The sequence below is a fragment of the Oncorhynchus nerka genome, linkage group LG2 (assembly GCF_034236695.1).
Source record: "Oncorhynchus nerka isolate Pitt River linkage group LG2, Oner_Uvic_2.0, whole genome shotgun sequence".
NCBI classification, from domain to species: domain Eukaryota; kingdom Metazoa; phylum Chordata; class Actinopteri; order Salmoniformes; family Salmonidae; genus Oncorhynchus; species Oncorhynchus nerka.
Genome location: NC_088397.1, coordinates 61,309,524 through 61,329,523, shown reverse-complemented (window position 1 = coordinate 61,329,523; position 20,000 = coordinate 61,309,524). Strand labels below are relative to the sequence as shown.

The 20,000-nt window shown below is 49.4% G+C and overlaps 1 protein-coding gene across 4 annotated transcripts in view; it reads right to left on the bottom strand.

Annotated features, from left to right (window-relative positions):
* The window catches only part of foxp4 (forkhead box P4), a 239,960-nt gene that overhangs the window by 101,215 nt on the left and 118,745 nt on the right, over positions 1-20,000 (bottom strand). The window lies entirely within an intron of this gene.

The window sequence follows — 20,000 nt, the reverse complement described above, 5'->3', positions numbered from 1 at the left end:
GGACTAGCTACTAGGCTAGGAGGAGAGAGGAGGGACTAGCTACTAGGCTAGGAGGAGAGAGGAGGGACTAGCTACTAGGCTAGGAGGAGAGAGGAGGGACTAGCTACTAGGCTATGAGGAGAGAGGGTGGACTAGCTACTAGGCTATGAGGAGAGAGGAGGGACTAGCTACTAGGCTAGGAGAAGAGAGGAGGGACTAGCTACTAGGCTAGGAGGAGAGAGGAGGGACTAGCTACTAGGCTAAGAGGTGAGAGGAGGGACTAGCTACTAGGCTAGGAGGAGAAAGGAGGGACTAGCTACTAGGCTATGAGGAGAGAGGAGGGACTAGCTACTAGGCTATGAGGAGAGAGGAGGGACTAGTTACTAGGCTAGGAGGAGAGAGGGGGGACTAGCTACTAGGCTATGAGGAGAGAGGAGGGACTAGCTACTAGGCTAGGAGAAGAGAGAAGGGACTAGCTACTAGGCTATGGGGAGAGAGGAGGGACTAGCTACTAGGCTAGGAGGAGAGAGGAGGGACTAGCTACTAGGCTAGGAGAAGAGAGGAGGGACTAGCTACTAGGCTATGAGGAGAGAGGAGGGACTAGCTACTAGGCTAGGAGGAGAGAGGAGGGACTAGCTACTAGGCTAGGAGGAGAGAGGAGGGACTAGCTACTAGGCTATGAGGAGAGAGGAGGGACTAGCTACTAGGCTAGGAGAAGAGAGGAGGGACTAGCTACTAGGTTATGAGGAGAGAGGAGGGACTAGCTACTAGGCTATGAGGAGAGAGGAGGGACTAGCTACTAGGCTATGAGGAGAGAGGAGGGACTAGCTACTAGGCTATGAGGAGAGAGGAGGGACTAGCTACTAGGCTATGAGGAGACAGGAGGGACTAGCTACTAGGCTAGGAGGAGAGAGGAGGGACTAGCTACTAGGCTATGAGGAGAGAGGGGGGACTAGCTACTAGGCTATGAGGAGAGAGGAGGGACTAGCTACTAGGCTAGGAGAAGAGAGGAGGGACTAGCTACTAGGCTATGAGGAGAATGGAGGGACTAGCTACTAGGCTAGGAGAAGAGAGGAGGGACTAGCTACTAGGCTATGAGGAGAGAGGGGGGACTAGCTACTAGGCTAGGAGAAGAGAGGAGGCACTAGCTACTAGGCTATGAGGAGAGAGGAGGGACTAGCTACTAGGCTAGGAGAAGAGAGGAGGGACTAGCTACTAGGCTATGAGGAGAGAGTGGGGACTAGCTACTAGGCTAGGAGAAGAGAGGTTGGACTAGCTACTAGGCTAGGAGAAGAGAGGAGGGACTAGCTACTAGGCTATGAGGAGAATGGAGGGACTAGAACAGGGCTCCGGGCAGCCGAGCGGAAATGGAGGAAAACTCGCCTCCCTGCGGACCTGGCATCCTTTCACTCCCTCCTCTCTACATTTTCCTCCTCTGTCTCTGCTGCTAAAGCCACTTTCTACCACTCTAAATTCCAAGCATCTGCCTCTAACCCTAGGAAGCTCTTTGCCACCTTCTCCTCCCTCTTGAATCCTCCTCCCCCTCCCCCCCATCCTCCCTCTCTGCAGATGACTTCGTCAACCATTTTGAAAAGATGGTCGACGACATCCGATCCTCGTTTGCTAAGTCAAACGACACCGCTGGTTCTGCTCACACTGCCCTACCCTGTGCTCTGACCTCTTTCTCCCCTCTCTCTCCAGATGACATCTCGCGTCTTGTGACGGCCGGCCGCCCAACAACCTGCCCGCTTGACCCTATCCCCTCCTCTCTTCTCCAGACCATCTCCGGTGACCTTCTCCCTTACCTCACCTCGCTCATCAACTCATCCCTGACCGCTGGCTACGTCCCTCCCGTCTTCAAGAGAGCGAGAGTTGCACCCCTTCTGAAAAAACCTACACTCGATCCCTCCGATGTCAACAACTACAGACCAGTATCCCTTCTTTCTTTTCTCTCCAAAACTCTTGAACGTGCCGTCCTTGGCCAGCTCTCCCGCTATCTCTCTCAGAATGACCTTCTTGATCCAAATCAGTCAGGTTTCAAGACTAGTCATTCAACTGAGACTGCTCTTCTCTGTATCACGGAGGCGCTCCGCACTGCTAAAGCTAACTCTCTCTCCTCTGCTCTCATCCTTCTAGACCTATCGGCTGCCTTCGATACTGTGAACCATCAGATCCTCCTCTCCACCCTCTCCGAGTTGGGCATCTCCGGCGCGGCCCACGCTTGGATTGCGTCCTACCTGACAGGTCGCTCCTACCAGGTGGCGTGGCGAGAATCCGTCTCCTCACCACGTGCTCTCACCACTGGTGTCCCCCAGGGCTCTGTTCTAGGCCCTCTCCTATTCTCGCTATACACCAAGTCACTTGGCTCTGTCATAACCTCACATGGTCTCTCCTATCATTGCTATGCAGACGACACACAATTAATCTTCTCCTTTCCCCCTTCTGACGACCAGGTGGCGAATCGCATCTCTGCATGTCTGGCAGACATATCAGTGTGGATGACGGACCATCACCTCAAGCTGAACCTCGGCAAGACGGAGCTGCTCTTCCTCCCGGGAAGGACTGCCCGTTCCATGATCTCGCCATCACGGTTGACAACTCCATTGTGTCCTCGTCCCAGAGCGCTAAGAACCTTGGCGTGATCCTGGACAACACCCTGTCGTTCTCAAATAACATCAAGGCGGTGGCCCGTTCCTGTAGGTTCATGCTCTACAACATCCGCAGAGTACGACCCTGCCTCACACAGGAAGCGGCGCAGGTCCTAATCCAGGCACTTGTCATCTCCCGTCTGGATTACTGCAACTCGCTGTTGGCTGGGCTCCCTGCCTGTGCCATTAAACCCCTACAACTCATCCAGAACGCCGCAGCCCGTCTGGTGTTCAACCTTCCCAAGTTCTCTCACGTCACCCCGCTCCTCCGCTCTCTCCAGTGGCTTCCAGTTGAAGCTCGCATCCGCTACAAGACCATGGTGCTTGCCTACGGAGCTGTGAGGGGAACGGCACCTCAGTACCTCCAGGCTCTGATCAGGCCCTACACCCAAACAAGGGCACTGCGTTCATCCACCTCTGGCCTGCTCGCCTCCCTACCACTGAGGAAGTACAGTTCCCGCTCAGCCCAGTCAAAACTGTTCGCTGCTCTGGCCCCCCAATGGTGGAACAAACTCCCTCACGACGCCAGGACAGCGGAGTCAATCACCACCTTCCAGAGACACCTGAAACCCCACCTCTTTAAGGAATACCTAGGATAGGATAAAGTAATCCTTCTCACCCCCCCTTAAAATACCTAGATGCACTATTGTAAAGTGGCTGTTCCACTGGATGTCATAAGGTGAAAGCACCTATTTGTAAGTCGCTCTGGATAAGAGCGTCTGCTAAATGACTTAAATGTAAATGTAAATGCTATGAGGAGAGAGGAGGGACTAGCTACTAGGCTATGAGGAGAGAGGAGGGACTAGCTACTAGGCTATGAGGAGAGAGGGGGGACTAGCTACTAGGCTATGAGGAGAGAGGAGGGACTAGCTACTAGGCTATGAGGAGAGAGGAGGGACTAGCTACTAGGCTATGAGGAGAGAGGAGGGACTAGCTACTAGGCTATGAGGAGAGAGGAGGGACTAGCTACTAGGCTAGGAGGAGAGAGGAGGGACTAGCTACTAGGCTAGGAGGAGAGAGGAGGGACTAGCTACTAGGCTATGAGGAGAGGAGGGACTAGCTACTAGGCTATGAGGAGAGAGGAGGGACTAGCTACTAGGCTAGGAGAAGAGAGGAGGGACTAGCTACTAGGCTAGGAGAAGAGAGGAGGGACTAGCTACTAGGCTATGAGGAGAGAGGAGGGACTAGCTACTAGGCTATGAGGAGAGAGGAGGGACTAGCTACTAGGCTAGGAGAAGAGAGGAGGGACTAGCTACTAGGCTATGAGGAGAGAGGAGGGACTAGCTACTAGGCTATGAGGAGAGAGGAGGGACTAGCTACTAGGCTATGAGGAGAGAGGAGGGACTAGCTACTAGGCTATGAGGAGAGAGGAGGGACTAGCTACTAGGCTATGCGGAGAGAGGAGGGACTAGCTACTAGGCTATGAGGAGAGAGGGGGGACTAGCTACTAGGCTAGGAGGAGAGAGGAGGGACTAGCTACTAGGCTAAGAGGAGAGAGGAGGGACTAGCTACTAGGCTATGAGGAGAGAGGAGGGACTAGCTACTAGGCTATGGGGAGAGAGGAGGGACTAGCTACTAGGCTAGGATGAGAGAGGAGGGACTAGCTACTAGGCTATGAGGAGAGAGGGGGGACTAGCTACTAGGCTAGGAGAAGAGAGGAGGGACTAGCTACTAGGCTAGGAGAAGAGAGGAGGGACTAGCTACTAGGCTATGAGGAGAGAGGAGGGACTAGCTACGAGGCTATGAGGAGAGAGGAGGGACTAGCTACTAGGCTATGAGGAGAGAGGAGGGACTAGCTACTAGGCTAGGAGAAGAGAGGGAGGGACTAGCTACTAGGCTATGAGGAGAGAGGAGGGACTAGCTACTAGGCTATGAGGAGAGAGGAGGGACTAGCTACTAGGCTATGAGGAGAGAGGAGGGACTAGCTACTAGGCTATGAGGAGAGAGGAGGGACTAGCTACTAGGCTATGAGGAGACAGGAGGGACTAGCTACTAGGCTAGGAGGAGAGAGGAGGGACTAGGGACTACTAGGCTAGGAGGAGAGAGGAGGGACTAGCTACTAGGCTAGAGAGAGGAGGACTAGAGAGGAGGGACTAGCTACTAGGCTAGGAGGAGAGAGGAGGGACTAGCTACTAGGCTAGGAGAGAGGAGGGAGCTACTAGGGAGGGACTAGCTACTAGGCTAGGGGAGAGAGGAGGGACTAGCTACTAGGCTATGAGGAGAGAGGAGGGACTAGCTACTAGGCTAGGAGGAGAGAGGAGGACTAGCTACTAGGCTATGAGGAGAGAGGAGGGACTAGCTACTAGGCTAGGAGAAGAGAGGAGGGACTAGCTACTAGGCTAGGAGGAGAGAAGAGGGACTAGCTACTAGGCTAGGAGGAGAGAGGGGGACTAGCTACTAGGCTAGGACTAGAGGAGGGACTAGCTAGGCTATGAGGAGAGAGGAGGGACTAGCTACTAGGCTAGGAGGAGAGAAGAGGGACTAGCTACTAGGCTAGGAGAAGAGAGGAGGGACTAGCTACTAGGCTATGAGGAGAGAGGAGGGACTAGCTACTAGGCTAGAGGAGGGACTAGCTACTAGGCTATGAGGAGAGAGGGGGACTAGAGGAAGAGAGGGGACTAGCTACTAGGCTAGGAGAAGAGAGGAGGGACTAGCTACTAGGCTAGGAGAAGAGAGGAGGGACTAGCTACTAGGCTAGAGGAGAGAGGAGGGACTAGCTACTAGGCTATGAGGAGAGAGGAGGGACTAGCTACTAGGCTATGAGGAGAGAGGGGAGCTACTAGGCTATGAGGAGAGAGGAGGACTAGCTACTATGAGGAGAGAGGAGGGACTAGCTACTAGGCTATGAGGAGAGAGGAGGGACTAGCTACTAGGCTATGAGGAGAGAGGAGGGACTAGCTACTAGGCTATGAGGAGAGAGGAGGGACTAGCTACTAGGCTATGAGGAGAGAGAGAGGAGGGACTAGCTACTAGGCTATGAGGAGAGAGGAGGGACTAGCTACTAGGCTAGGAGAGAGAGGAGGGACTAGCTACTAGGCTAGGAGGAGAGAGGAGGGACTAGCTACTAGGCTATGAGGAGAGAGGAGGGACTAGCTACTAGGCTAGGAGGAGAGAGGAGGGACTAGCTACTAGGCTATGAGGAGAGAGGAGGGACTAGCTACTAGGCTAGGAGGAGAGAGGAGGGACTAGCTACTAGGCTATGAGGAGAGAGGAGGGACTAGCTACTAGGCTAGGAGAAGAGAGGAGGGACTAGCTACTAGGCTAGGAGGAGAGAGGAGGGACTAGCTACTAGGCTAGGAGGAGAGAGGAGGGACTAGCTACTAGGCTAGGAGGAGAGAGGAGGGACTAGCTACTAGGCTATGAGGAGAGAGGAGGGACTAGCTACTAGGCTAGGAGGAGAGAGGAGGGACTAGCTACTAGGCTAGAGGAGAGAGGAGGGACTAGCTACTAGGCTAGAGGGACTAGCTACTAGGCTAGGAGGAGAGAGGAGGGACTAGCTACTAGGCTAGGAGGAGAGAGAGGGACTAGCTACTAGGCTATGAGGAGAGAGGAGGGACTAGCTACTAGGCTAGGAGAAGAGAGGAGGGACTAGCTACTAGGCTAGGAGAAGAGAGGAGGACTAGCTACTAGGCTAGGGAAGAGAGGAGGACTAGCTACTAGGCTATGAGGAGAGAGGAGGGACTAGCTACTAGGCTATGAGGAGAGAGGAGGGACTAGCTACTAGGCTATGAGGAGAGGCTACTAGGCTAGAGGAGAGAGGAGGGACTAGCTACTAGGCTATGAGGAGAGAGGAGGGACTAGCTAGCTAGGCTAGGAGAGAGGAGGGACTAGCTACTAGGCTAGGAGGAGAGGGAGGGACTAGCTACTAGGCTAGGAGGAGAGAGGAGGGACTAGCTACTAGGCTATGAGGAGAGAGGGTGGACTAGCTACTAGGCTATGAGGAGAGAGGAGGGACTAGCTACTAGGCTAGGAGAAGAGAGGAGGGACTAGCTACTAGGCTATGAGGAGAGGGAGGGACTAGCTACTAGGCTAGGAGGAGAGAGGAGGGACTAGCTACTAGGCTAAGAGGTGAGAGGAGGGACTAGCTACTAGGCTAGGAGGAGAAAGGAGGGACTAGCTACTAGGCTATGAGGAGAGAGGAGGGACTAGCTACTAGGCTATGAGGAGAGAGGAGGGACTAGTTACTAGGCTAGGAGGAGAGAGGGGGGACTAGCTACTAGGCTATGAGGAGAGAGGAGGGACTAGCTACTAGGCTAGGAGAAGAGAGAAGGGACTAGCTACTAGGCTATGGGGAGAGAGGAGGGACTAGCTACTAGGCTAGGAGGAGAGAGGAGGGACTAGCTACTAGGCTAGGAGAAGAGAGGAGGGACTAGCTACTAGGCTATGAGGAGAGAGGAGGGACTAGCTACTAGGCTAGGAGGAGAGAGGAGGGACTAGCTACTAGGCTAGGAGGAGAGAGGAGGGACTAGCTACTAGGCTATGAGGAGAGAGGGTGGACTAGCTACTAGGCTATGAGGGGAGAGGAGGGACTAGCTACTAGGCTAGGAGAAGAGAGGAGGGACTAGCTACTAGGCTATGAGGAGAGAGGAGGGACTAGCTACTAGGCTAGGAGGAGAGAGGAGGGACTAGCTACTAGGCTAAGAGGTGAGAGGAGGGACTAGCTACTAGGCTAGGAGGAGAAAGGAGGGACTAGCTACTAGGCTATGAGGAGAGAGGAGGGACTAGCTACTAGGCTATGAGGAGAGAGGAGGGACTAGTTACTAGGCTAGGAGGAGAGAGGGGGGACTAGCTACTAGGCTATGAGGAGAGAGGAGGGACTAGCTACTAGGCTAGGAGAAGAGAGGAGGGACTAGCTACTAGGCTATGGGGAGAGAGGAGGGACTAGCTACTAGGCTAGGAGGAGAGAGGAGGGACTAGCACCTAGGCTAGGAGAAGAGAGGAGGGACTAGCTACTAGGCTATGAGGAGAGAGGAGGGACTAGCTACTAGGCTAGGAGGAGAGAGGAGGGACTAGCTACTAAGCTAGGAGGAGAGAGGAGGGACTAGCTACTAGGCTATGAGGAGAGAGGAGGGACTAGCTACTAGGCTAGGAGGAGAGAGGAGGGACTAGCAACTAGGCTATGAGGAGAGAGGAGGGACTAGCTACTAGGCTAGGAGAAGAGAGGAGGGACTAGCTACTAGGCTAGGAGAAGAGAGGAGGGACTAGCTACTAGGCTATGAGGAGAGAGGAGGGACTAGCTACTAGGCTAGGAGAAGAGAGGAGGGACTAGCTACTAGGCTAGGAGGAGAGAAGAGGGACTAGCTACTAGGCTAGGAGAAGAGAGGAGGGACTAGCTACTAGGCTATGAGGAGAGAGGAGGGACTAGCTACTAGGCTATGAGAAGAGAGGAGGGACTAGCTACTAGGCTATGAGGAGAGAGGGGGGACTAGCTACTAGGCTAGGAGAAGAGAGGAGGGACTAGCTACTAGGCTATGAGGAGAGAGGAGGGACTAGCTACTAGGCTAGGAGAAGAGAGGAGGGACTAGCTACTAGGCTATGAGGAGAGAGGGGGGACTAGCTACTAGGCTAGGAGAAGAGAGGAGGGACTAGCTACTAGGCTAGGAGAAGCGAGGAGGGACTAGCTACTAGGCTAGGAGAAGAGAGGAGGGACTAGCTACTAGGCTATGAGGAGAGAGGAGGGACTAGCTACTAGGCTAGGAGGAGGAGGGACTAGCTACTAGGCTATGAGGAGAGAGGAGGGACTAGCTACTAGGCTAGAGGAAGAGAGGAGGGACTAGCTACTAGGCTAGGAGAAGAGAGGAGGGACTAGCTACTAGGCTATGAGGAGAGAGGAGGACTAGCTACTAGGCTATGAGGAGAGAGGAGGGACTAGCTACTAGGCTAGGAGGAGAGAGGAGGGACTAGCTACTAGGCTATGAGGAGAGAGGAGGGACTAGCTACTAGGCTATGAGGAGAGAGGGGGACTAGCTACTAGGCTAGAGGAGAGAGGAGGGACTAGCTACTAGGCTAGGAGGAGAGAGAGGGACTAGCTACTAGGCTAGGAGAGAGAGGAGGGACTAGCTACTAGGCTATGAGGAGAGAGGAGGGACTAGCTACTAGGCTAGGAGGAGAGAGGAGGGACTAGCTACTAGGCTAGGGTGAGAGGAGGGACTAGCTACTAGGCTAGGAGGAGAAAGGAGGGACTAGCTACTAGGCTATGAGGAGAGAGGAGGGACTAGCTACTAGGCTATGAGGAGAGAGGAGGGACTAGTTACTAGGCTAGGAGGAGAGAGGGGGACTAGCTACTAGGCTATGAGGAGAGAGGAGGGACTAGCTACTAGGCTAGGAGAAGAGAGGGGACTAGCTACTAGGCTATGGGGAGAGAGGAGGGACTAGCTACTAGGCTAGGAGGAGAGAGGAGGGACTAGCTACTAGGCTAGGAGAGAGAGGAGGACTAGCTACTAGGCTATGAGGAGAGAGGAGGGACTAGCTACTAGGCTAGGAGGAGAGAGGAGGGACTAGCTACTAGGCTAGGAGGAGAGAGGAGGGACTAGCTACTAGGCTATGAGGAGAGAGGGTGGACTAGCTACTAGGCTATGAGGAGAGAGGAGGGACTAGCTACTAGGCTAGGAGGAGAGAGGAGGGACTAGCTACTAGGCTAAGAGGTGAGAGGAGGGACTAGCTACTAGGCTAGGAGGAGAAAGGAGGGACTAGCTACTAGGCTATGAGGAGAGAGGAGGGACTAGCTACTAGGCTATGAGGAGAGAGGAGGGACTAGTTACTAGGCTAGGAGGAGAGAGGGGGGAGTAGCTACTAGGCTATGAGGAGAGAGGAGGGACTAGCTACTAGGCTAGGAGGAGAGAGGAGGGACTAGCTACTAAGCTAGGAGGAGAGAGGAGGGACTAGCTACTAGGCTATGAGGAGAGAGGAGGGACTAGCTACTAGGCTAGGAGGAGAGAGGAGGGACTAGCAACTAGGCTATGAGGAGAGAGGAGGGACTAGCTACTAGGCTAGGAGAAGAGAGGAGGGACTAGCTACTAGGCTATGAGGAGAGAGGAGGGACTAGCTACTAGGCTAGGAGAAGAGAGGAGGGACTAGCTACTAGGCTAGGAGGAGAGAAGAGGGACTAGCTACTAGGCTAGGAGAAGAGAGGAGGGACTAGCTACTAGGCTATGAGGAGAGAGGAGGGACTAGCTACTAGGCTATGAGAAGAGAGGAGGGACTAGCTACTAGGCTATGAGGAGAGAGGGGGGACTAGCTACTAGGCTAGGAGAAGAGAGGAGGGACTAGCTACTAGGCTATGAGGAGAGAGGAGGGACTAGCTACTAGGCTAGGAGAAGAGAGGAGGGACTAGCTAGGCTAGGCTAGCTACTAGGCTAGGAGAAGAGAGGAGGGACTAGCTACTAGGCTAGGAGAAGCGAGGAGGGACTAGCTACTAGGCTAGGAGAAGAGAGGAGGGACTAGCTACTAGGCTATGAGGAGAGAGGAGGGACTAGCTACTAGGCTAGGAGAAGAGAGGAGGGACTAGCTACTAGGCTATGAGGAGAGAGGAGGGACTAGCTACTAGGCTAGGAGAAGAGAGGAGGGACTAGCTACTAGGCTATGAGGAGAGAGGAGGGACTAGCTACTAGGCTAGGAGAAGAGAGGGGGGACTAGCTACTAGGCTAGGAGGAGAGAAGAGGGACTAGCTACTAGGCTAGGAGAAGAGAGGAGGGACTAGCTACTAGGCTATGAGAAGAGAGGAGGGACTAGCTACTAGGCTATGAGGAGAGAGGAGGGACTAGCTACTAGGCTATGAGAAGAGAGGAGGAACTAGCTACTAGGCTATGAGGAGAGAGGAGGGACTAGCTACTAGGCTAGGAGAAGAGAGGAGGGACTAGCTACTATGCTATGATGAGAGAGGGGGGACTAGCTACTAGGCTAGGAGAAGAGAGGAGGGACTAGCTACTAGGCTATGAGGAGAGAGGAGGGACTCGCTACTAGGCTAGGAGGAGAGAAGAGGGACTAGCTACTAGGCTAGGAGAAGAGAGGAGGGACTAGCTACTAGGCTATGAGGAGAGAGGAGGGACTAGCTACTAGGCTATGAGGAGAGAGGAGGGACTAGCTACTAGGCTAGGAGAAGAGAGGAGGGACTAGCTACTAGGCTATGAGGAGAGAGGAGGGACTAGCTACTAGGCTAGGAGGATAGAGGAGGGACTAGCTACTAGGCTAGGAGAAGCGAGGAGGGACTAGCTACTAGGCTAGGAGAAGAGAGGAGGGACTAGCTACTAGGCTAGGAGAAGAGAGGAGGGACTAGCTACTAGGCTATGAGGAGAGAGGAAGGACTAACTACTAGGCTAGGAGGAGAGAGGAGGGACTAGCTACTAGGCTAAGAGGAGAGAGGAGGGACTAGCTACTAGGCTATGAGGAGAGAGGAGGGACTAGCTACTAGGCTATGAGGAGAGAGGAGGGACTAGCTACTAGGCTATGAGGAGAGAGGAGGGACTAGCTACTAGGCTATGAGGAGAGAGGAGGGACTAGCGACTAGGCTAGGAGAAGAGAGGAGGGACTAGCTACTAGGCTATGAGGAGAGGAGGGACTAGCTACTAGGCTATGAGGAGAGAGGAGGGACTAGCTACTAGGCTATGAGGAGAGAGGAGGGACTAGCTACTAGGCTATGAGGAGAGAAGGGAGAGGAGGGACTAGCTACTAGGCTAGGAGGAGAGAGGAGGGACTAGCTACTAGGCTATGAGGAGAGAGGGGGGACTAGCTACTAGGCTATGAGGAGAGAGGAGGAACTAGCTACTAGGCTAGGAGAAGAGAGGAGGGACTAGCTACTAGGCTATGAGGAGAGAGGAGGGACTAGCTACTAGGCTATGAGGAGAGAGGAGGGACTAGCTACTAGGCTAGGAGGAGAGAGGGGGGACTAGCTACTAGGCTATGAGGAGAGAGGAGGGACTAGCTACTAGGCTAGGAGAAGAGAGGAGGGACTAGCTACTAGGCTATGAGGAGAGAGGAGGGACTAGCTACTAGGCTAGGAGGAGAGAGGAGGGACTAGCTACTAGGCTAGGAGAAGAGAGGAGGGACTAGCTATTAGGCTATGAGGAGAGAGGAGGGACTAGCTACTAGGCTAGGAGGAGAGAGGAGGGACCAGCTACTAGGCTAGGAGGAGAGAGGAGGGACTAGCTACTAGGCTAGGAGGAGAGAGGAGGGACTAGCTACTAGGCTAGGAGGAGAGAGGAGGGACTAGCTACTAGGCTAGGAGGAGAGAGGAGGGACTAGCTACTAGGCTAGGAGGAGAGAAGAGGGACTAGCTACTAGGCTAGGAGGAGAGAGGAGGAACTTAGAGCGCCACACTGCCCGCTTCAAATGGCCCCTGTGGTAATAGGAGTGTGTGGGGAGAAGGAAGGTATATTTTATGAGGGGGTGAAGGCTGTGTGTGTGTGTGTGTGTGTGTGTGTGTGTGTGTGTGTGTGTGTGTGTGTGTGTGTGTGTGTGTGTGTGTGTGTGTGTGTGTGTGTGTCGTAAACAGAGGGTGAGGCTTATCATATGAGTGTGGGTATAGAGAATGAAGGGTCTCCTTTGAGTGGGAACGATGTGCTGTCACTCTCATTACAAGCTGATGACAACCACACAGGTGGGTTACCAGCTGTCTCTTGCAGGAGATACTAGGTCTTCTAGCCTGCTGTCTCTAAAGAGGACAAACATGGGCCTTGCAGCGAGGACAGACTGGATGGATATCATTTATTCACAATTTGGACTTGGAGGGATTCAACCCACAGAGTTGGGGAGGTCACTGGTGGCTAAGGGACTGCTGAGGTGGAGGTAAGACAGAGAGGGGGAGAGGGGCTGGGAAGAGGGGGAGAGGGGCTGTGCTGTGGTGGGACTTAAGGCAGGGGAATAGGGGCTGGGGATCTGGGGATTATCGTTGGGGGGGGGGTCTGTCAGTGGCGTATTTTCTCGGTGTACTGAGGCTTGTCCAGCCCAGTGTCCTGGGACCACTCTGACAGGGGCCTGACAAACACACACACACACACACACACACTTACATGCACACAAACACACACCTCACTCTTACATGGGCCAGCCAAATGGGAAAACCCTTCTGGAGCGGACGGCCTGACACCAGCAAGTTCAAGTGGAAAATCCTCCTCTTTCGTTGCTCCTTCCCTTCCTCCCTATCTACCCCCACTCCATCCATCTAACATCCCAGTGCCTCAGAATAAAAATGATGACAAATGTCCAGAGGCACACGACATGCGGGATGACACACACACACACACACACACACACACACACACACACACACACACACACACACACACACACAGCGAGAGAGAAACACACACACACACACACACACACAGCGAGAGAGAAACACACAGACACGCTCACACTTCGGGCACTTCAGAGGGAAGTGTAAGAGCCGTTATCGACTCGGCTTCATTACTGATTTCACTCGTGTTTCAAATCACAAAATAGTTTCACACTCCACTACCCAGACCCCAACTCTCCCTCTCCATCCACAACCCCCACCCCTCCCTCATCTACTCCCTTCATCCTCCCTTCACTCCACCATCCAGACTCCAACTCTCCCTCTCCATCCCCAACCCCCTATCCCTCCCTCATCTACTCCCTTCATCCTCCCTTCACTCCACTACCCAGACCCCAACTCTCCCTCTCCATCCCCAACCCCCTATCCCTCCCTCATCTACTCTCTTCATCCTCCCTTCACTCCACTACCCAGACCCCAACTCTCCCTCTCCATCCCCAACCCCCTATCCCTCCCTCATCTACTCTCTTCATCCTCCCTTCACTCCAGCACCAGACCTCAACTCTCCTTCTATATCGCCACATCTCTTCCACTCCCTCAATTCCCATGGGGGACCAGTTTGACTGTTGCTCTGGATAAGAGTGTCTGTTAAATGACTAAAACTTTATGTGTGTGCTTGTCATCGGCCAGGACTAGGGAGATTTTAGGATAGAAATAAACGGAATGGAGCTTTCCAAGAGGAAAACCTGGTTCAATCTGGTTTCCAACAGACACACTCAGCTTTCATCAGGACAATAACCTAAAACACAAGGCCAAATATACACGGGAGTTGCTTACCAAGATGACATTGAATGTTTCTGAGTGGCCTAGTTTTGACTTAAATCAGCTTGAAAATGTATGGCAAGACTTGAAAATGGCTGTCTAGCAAGGATTAACAACCAACGTGACAGAGCTTGAAAAATTGTAAAAATAATCATGTGCAAATATTGTACAATCCAGGTGTGCAAATCTCTTATAGTCTTACCCAGAAAGACTCACATCTGTAATCGCTGCCAAAGGTGATTCTAACATGTATTGACTCAGGGGTGTGAATACTTACAGTATGTAAATGAGATATTTCTGTATTTAATTTTCAATACATTTGCAAACATTTCTAAAAACATGTTTTCACTTGGCCATTAAATGTTTTAATCCATTTTGAACTCTATTTAATCCATTTTGAGGATGTAACAGAACACATTGTGAAATAAGTCAAGAGGTATGAATACTTTCTGAATGCACTGTACATCTGAAGGAAGCAACACATAGTGCTCTTTTACGTAACATCATGCTATGTAAAGGGGCCATAGCCCCCCCGTTTGTTCTCTTAGTGCCTGTGCCAGGCCCTCTCCACTGACATAAAGAAGAGAGGGAGGGGAAAGCTAATTAGCATTAATCTAATGTTTATTTTTTCTAATTAAACGACATGAACACAGGACACACCATGGCATTCAATTACACACTACACACCATGCTATTCAATTACACACACACCATGCTATTCAATTACACACTACACACCATGGTATTCAATTACACACTACACACCATGCTATTCAATTACACACTACACACCATGCTATTCAATTACACACTACACACCATGCTATTCAATTACACACACACCATGCTATTCAATTACACACTACACACCATGCTATTCAATTACACACACACCATGCTATTCAATTACACACACACACACCATGCTATTCAATTACACACTACACACCATGCTATTCAATTACACACACACCATGCTATTCAATTACACACACACACAACATGCTATTCAATTACACACACACCATGCTATTCAATTACACACACACCATGCTATTCAATTACACACTACACACCATGCTATTCAATTACACACTACACACCATGCTATTCAATTACACACTACACACCATGCTATTCAATTACACACACACACACGCCATGCTATTCAATTACACACACACACACACACCATGCTATTCAATTACACACACACCATGCTATTCAATTACACACACCATGCTATTCAATTACAGACTACACACCATGCTATTCAATTACACACACACACACACCATGCTATTCAATTACACACACACACACACACACACACCATGCTATTTAATTACACACACACCATGCTATTCAATTACACACACACACCATGCTATTCAATTACACACACACACCATGCTATTCAATTACACACACACACCATGCTATTCAATTACACACACACCATGCTATTCAATTACACACACACACACACCATGCTATTCAATTACACACACACACCATGCTATTCAATTACACACTACACACCATGCTATTCAGTTATACACACACACCATGCTATTCAACTACACACACACACCATGCTATTCAATTACACACACACACCATGCTATTCAATTACACACTACACACCATGCTATTCAGTTATACACACACCATGCTATTCAACTACACACACACACCATGCTATTCAATTACACACACACACCATGCTATTCAATTACACACACACACACACACACCATGCTATTCAATTACACATACACACCATGCTATTCAATTACACACTACACACCATGCTATTCAGTTATACACACACACCATGCTATTCAACTACACACACACACCATGCTATTCAATTACACACACACATCATGCTATTCAATTACACACTACACACCATGCTATTCAGTTATACACACACCATGCTATTCAACTACACACACACACCATGCTATTCAATTACACACACACACCATGCTATTCAATTACACACTACACACCATGCTATTCAATTACACACACACACCATGCTATTCAATTACACACACTATACATGGGCTGGAGTCAAATTTGTGTGTGTGTGGCCAATTAATTAGGGCCGATTTCAAGTTTTCATAATAATCGGAAATCTGTATTTTTGGACACTGATTTGGCCGATTTGTTTTTGTTTGTTTGTTTTTTTACACCTTTATTTAATCTTTATTTAACTAGGCAAGTCAGTTAAGAACACATTCTTATTTTCAATGACGGCCTAGGAACGGTGGGTTAACTGCCTGTTCAGGGGCAGGACGACAGATTTTCACCTTGTCAGCTCGGGGGATTCAATCTTGCAACCTTACAGTTAACTAGTCCAACGCTCTAACCACCTGCCTCTCATTGCACTCCACGAGGAGCCTGCTTGTTACTGGAATGCAGTAGAAGCCAAGGTAAGTTGCGAGCTAGCATTAAACTTATCTTATAAAAAACAATCAATCAATCAATCATAATTCACTAGTTAACTACACATGGTTGATGATATTACTAGTTTATCTAGCGTGTCCTGCGTTGCATATAATCGATGTGGTGCGTATCGTTGCTCCAATGTGTACCTAACCATAAACATCAATGCCTTTCTTAAAATCAATACACAGAAGTATATATTTTTAAACCTGCATATTTAGCTAGAAGAAATCCAGGTTAGCAGGCAATATTAACCAGGTGAAATTGTGTCACTGCTCTTGTGTTCATTGCACGCAGAGTCAGTGTATATGCAACAGTTTGGGTCGCCTAATTTGCCAGAATTGTACATAATTATGACATAACATTGAAGGTTGTGCAACGTAACAGGAATATTTAGACTTATGAATGCCACCCCTTAGATAAAATTCGGAACGGTTCCGTATTTCACTGAAAGAATAAACGTCTTGTTTTCGAGATGATAGTTTCCATATTCAACCATATTAATGACCTAAGGCTCGTATTTCTGTGTGTTATTATGTTATAACTAAGTCTATGATTTGATAGAGCAGTCTGACTGAGAGGTGGTAGACACCAGCAGGCTTGTAAGCATTCATTCAAACAGCACTTTCGTGCATTTTGCCAGAAGCTCTTCGTTGTGCGTCAAGCATTGCGCTGTTTATGACTTCAAGCCTATCAACTCCCGAGATGAGGCTGGTGTAACCGATGTTAAATGGCTAGCTAGTTAGCGGGGTGCGCGCTAATAGTGTTTCAAACGTCACTCGCTCTGAGACTTGGAGTGGTTGTTCCCCTTGCTCTGCATGGGTAACGCTTCTTCGAGGGTGACTGTTGTCATTGTGTTCCTGGTTCAAGCCCAGGGAGGAGCGAGGAGAGAGATGGAAGCTATACTGTTACACTGGCAATACTAAATTGCCTATAAGAACATCCAATAGTCAAAGGTTAATGAAATACAAATGGTATAGAGAGAAATAGTCCTATAATTCCAATAATAACAAAACCTAAAACTTCTTACCTCGGAATATTGAAGACTCATGTTAAAAGGAACCACCAGCTTTCATATGTTCTCATGTTCTGAGCAAGGAACTTACATGGCACATATTGCACTTTTACTTTCTTCTCCAACACTTTGTTCTTGCATTATTTAAACCAAATTGAACATGTTTCATTATTTATTTGAAGCTAAATTGATTTTATTGATGTATTATATCAAGTTAAAACTTGTTAGGGCCGTGGTCCCGTGGTGGGAACATCAATCAGCGGAAATGTTCAAGAGCGCCACCTATAGTGGTTGATAAAACTCAAACTTTCATTAAAATGGACATACAATGTACTGAATTAAAGCTACACTCGTTGTGAATCTATCCACCAAGTCAGATTTGTAAAATGCTTTTCGGCAAAAGCATGAGAAGCTATTATCTGATAGCATGTATCCCCCAGAATACAGCAACGTCACCTAACGACAGATTTTGCGATAGCCGGGGGCTACTCAAAACGCAGAAATAAAATATAAAACATTCATTACCTTTGACGAGCTTCTTTCTTGGCACTCCTAGATGTCCCATAAACATCATTTTGGGTCTTTTTTCGATTAAATCGGTCCATATATAGCCTAGATATCGATCTATGAATACTGTGTGAACAACGGAAAAAAATAGCGTTTTCTAACGTAACGTCATTTTTTAAAATTAAAAAAGTCGACGATAAACTTTCACAAAACACTTCGAAATACTTTAGTAATGCAACTTTAGGTTTTAGTACACGTTAATAAGCGATAAAATTCATCAGGAGGCGATGTAAATTCTATAGGTGTCCGTCTGGAAATAATGTCCGGAGAAATCTCAACCAAAACATCCGGTCGGAGACCGGAGGAAACCGGATCCCTTGTTTCGGTTTGACCAAGAAACAAAGCCGAAGCAAATGACAATACTCTAGACATCGTGTGGAAGCTGTAGGTACTGCAACCTCGACCTCATTTAATCCGGTTCACCTTTAACAATTCCTGGAAGTGGCGCATGGATATTTATTTCCATTTTCAGTGATCAGATTTTCCTGCACTTTTCGATGAAACGCACGTTCTGTTATAGTCACAGCCGTGATTTAACCAGTTTTAGAAACGTCTGAGTGTTTTCTATCCACACATACTAATCATATGCATATACTATATTCCTGGCATGAATAGCAGGGCGCTGAAATGTTGCGCGATTTTTAATTTCTTTGGTCCCCCAATAATCGGTATCTTTATCGGCGTTTAAAAATCATAATCGGTCGACCTCTTGTACTGTATCAAAAGTGTGTGTGTGACAAGTGTGGTTGGCACAGACTGCATTGTGATGCACACGTGGCAGGTCAGAGAGACGTGGTATATCATGCTATATAATCACCACCTCCTCTGCCAACCCCCTACCCACCCCTCTCTGTGCCTCTACCCATTTAACCATTCATCCTTCCCTTAAAAGAACACAACTAAAATACATACAGGCTATTTCCCCTATAGGCCTACAGTGAACTACTTTAGACCAGAGGCCTTTAGGGAACAGGATTTAATTGAAGACATATTTTCAGTCTGTCCCAAACTTCTTCTATCATTCTAAAATGAAACAAAAGAAAAAAGGTGAGATATGGAGAGAGGAAGGAGAGAGGAAGGAGAGCAGTGGGAGACACTAGTCTGGCAGAGTACAGGTTTCTCCTGAGGGCTCAAACAAAGAAAGACAAGTGGAACCCTCTCTCTCTCTCTCTCTCTCTGTCTGTCTTCCCCTCCCTCAGAGAGAAAAGAACCATCTAATTATCAAGCTCCAGAAAATGCCATTATTTATTAGGCCTCATTTGCATGTGTGAGCCCCGGCAGGGCCCAACCGTAGCAGCAGCCATTTTGTTCCTGAAGTGAGCAGCTGTGTCACCAGTCGCTCAGTCACTCCTCTGAATTGACTGGATGAAATGTATTTTCCCCCGCAGCACTCACTAACACACCCTCTCATTTATTCTCCTGTTCTGCCATTGCATGATTGCTTCAATTACTCCAGTGTAGCTGCCAAGATATGAAATGATAAAATGTTTCTTTCAATAAATAAAACATTTAAAAAGCAAGGTGCTCTTGATGGCCAGGTGCTGTTGGCCTTATCGTCACCTGGGAAGAGATAGAGACCCTAGCCAACCAACCACACACACACACACACACTGGGTGTCTGTATGGTGCACCATGTAGGGAGTCGTAAGTAAATCAGAGGGCTATGAGGGGGTTAGGGTGGTGGTGGGGGGGAAGGGAAAAAGACCACTGACAGCTCACACAGTAGTGATGCCCTGGGGTATAGGCAGGGGGAACTGAGGCGAGTCACGAACAAACAAGACAAGAGAATAAACAACAGAGAAATGGGGCGAAAGGGAGAGAAAGTAAAGGAGCAAGAGACAAACGAGAGAGAGAATGAGACGGAGAGAATGATAGAGAGACATCATAAATGCCTGGGGGTTGGAGACACAACTCTGTGTGCACGTGAGTGTGTGTTTGAGTGTTTGAGTGTGTGTGTTATGACATTTATCTTATACAGTGAGGTATAAGTTCTGAATAAATACATTTCTGTGGAGCCAATCTGTTATGGAATAATCCTTTGTTCCACGCCCATCCTGGCTCAGGTTATTAACTTAACTTGGCCTTTCCTTCTATATTCGTCTTTCTCCCTGTTATGTACCTCTTCACTTCTCTCTGTTCTTCTTTTCTGCAGCAGTAGCAGTGAGTGACAGTGTAGTGTAATTAGTGAGGTTTGGTAATGAACAGAGCACTGCACTAGAGAGACCCTAACGAGAGACCCCGCTGCTCAGCCAGAATGGTCAGCACCTCTGAGCACCCCTTC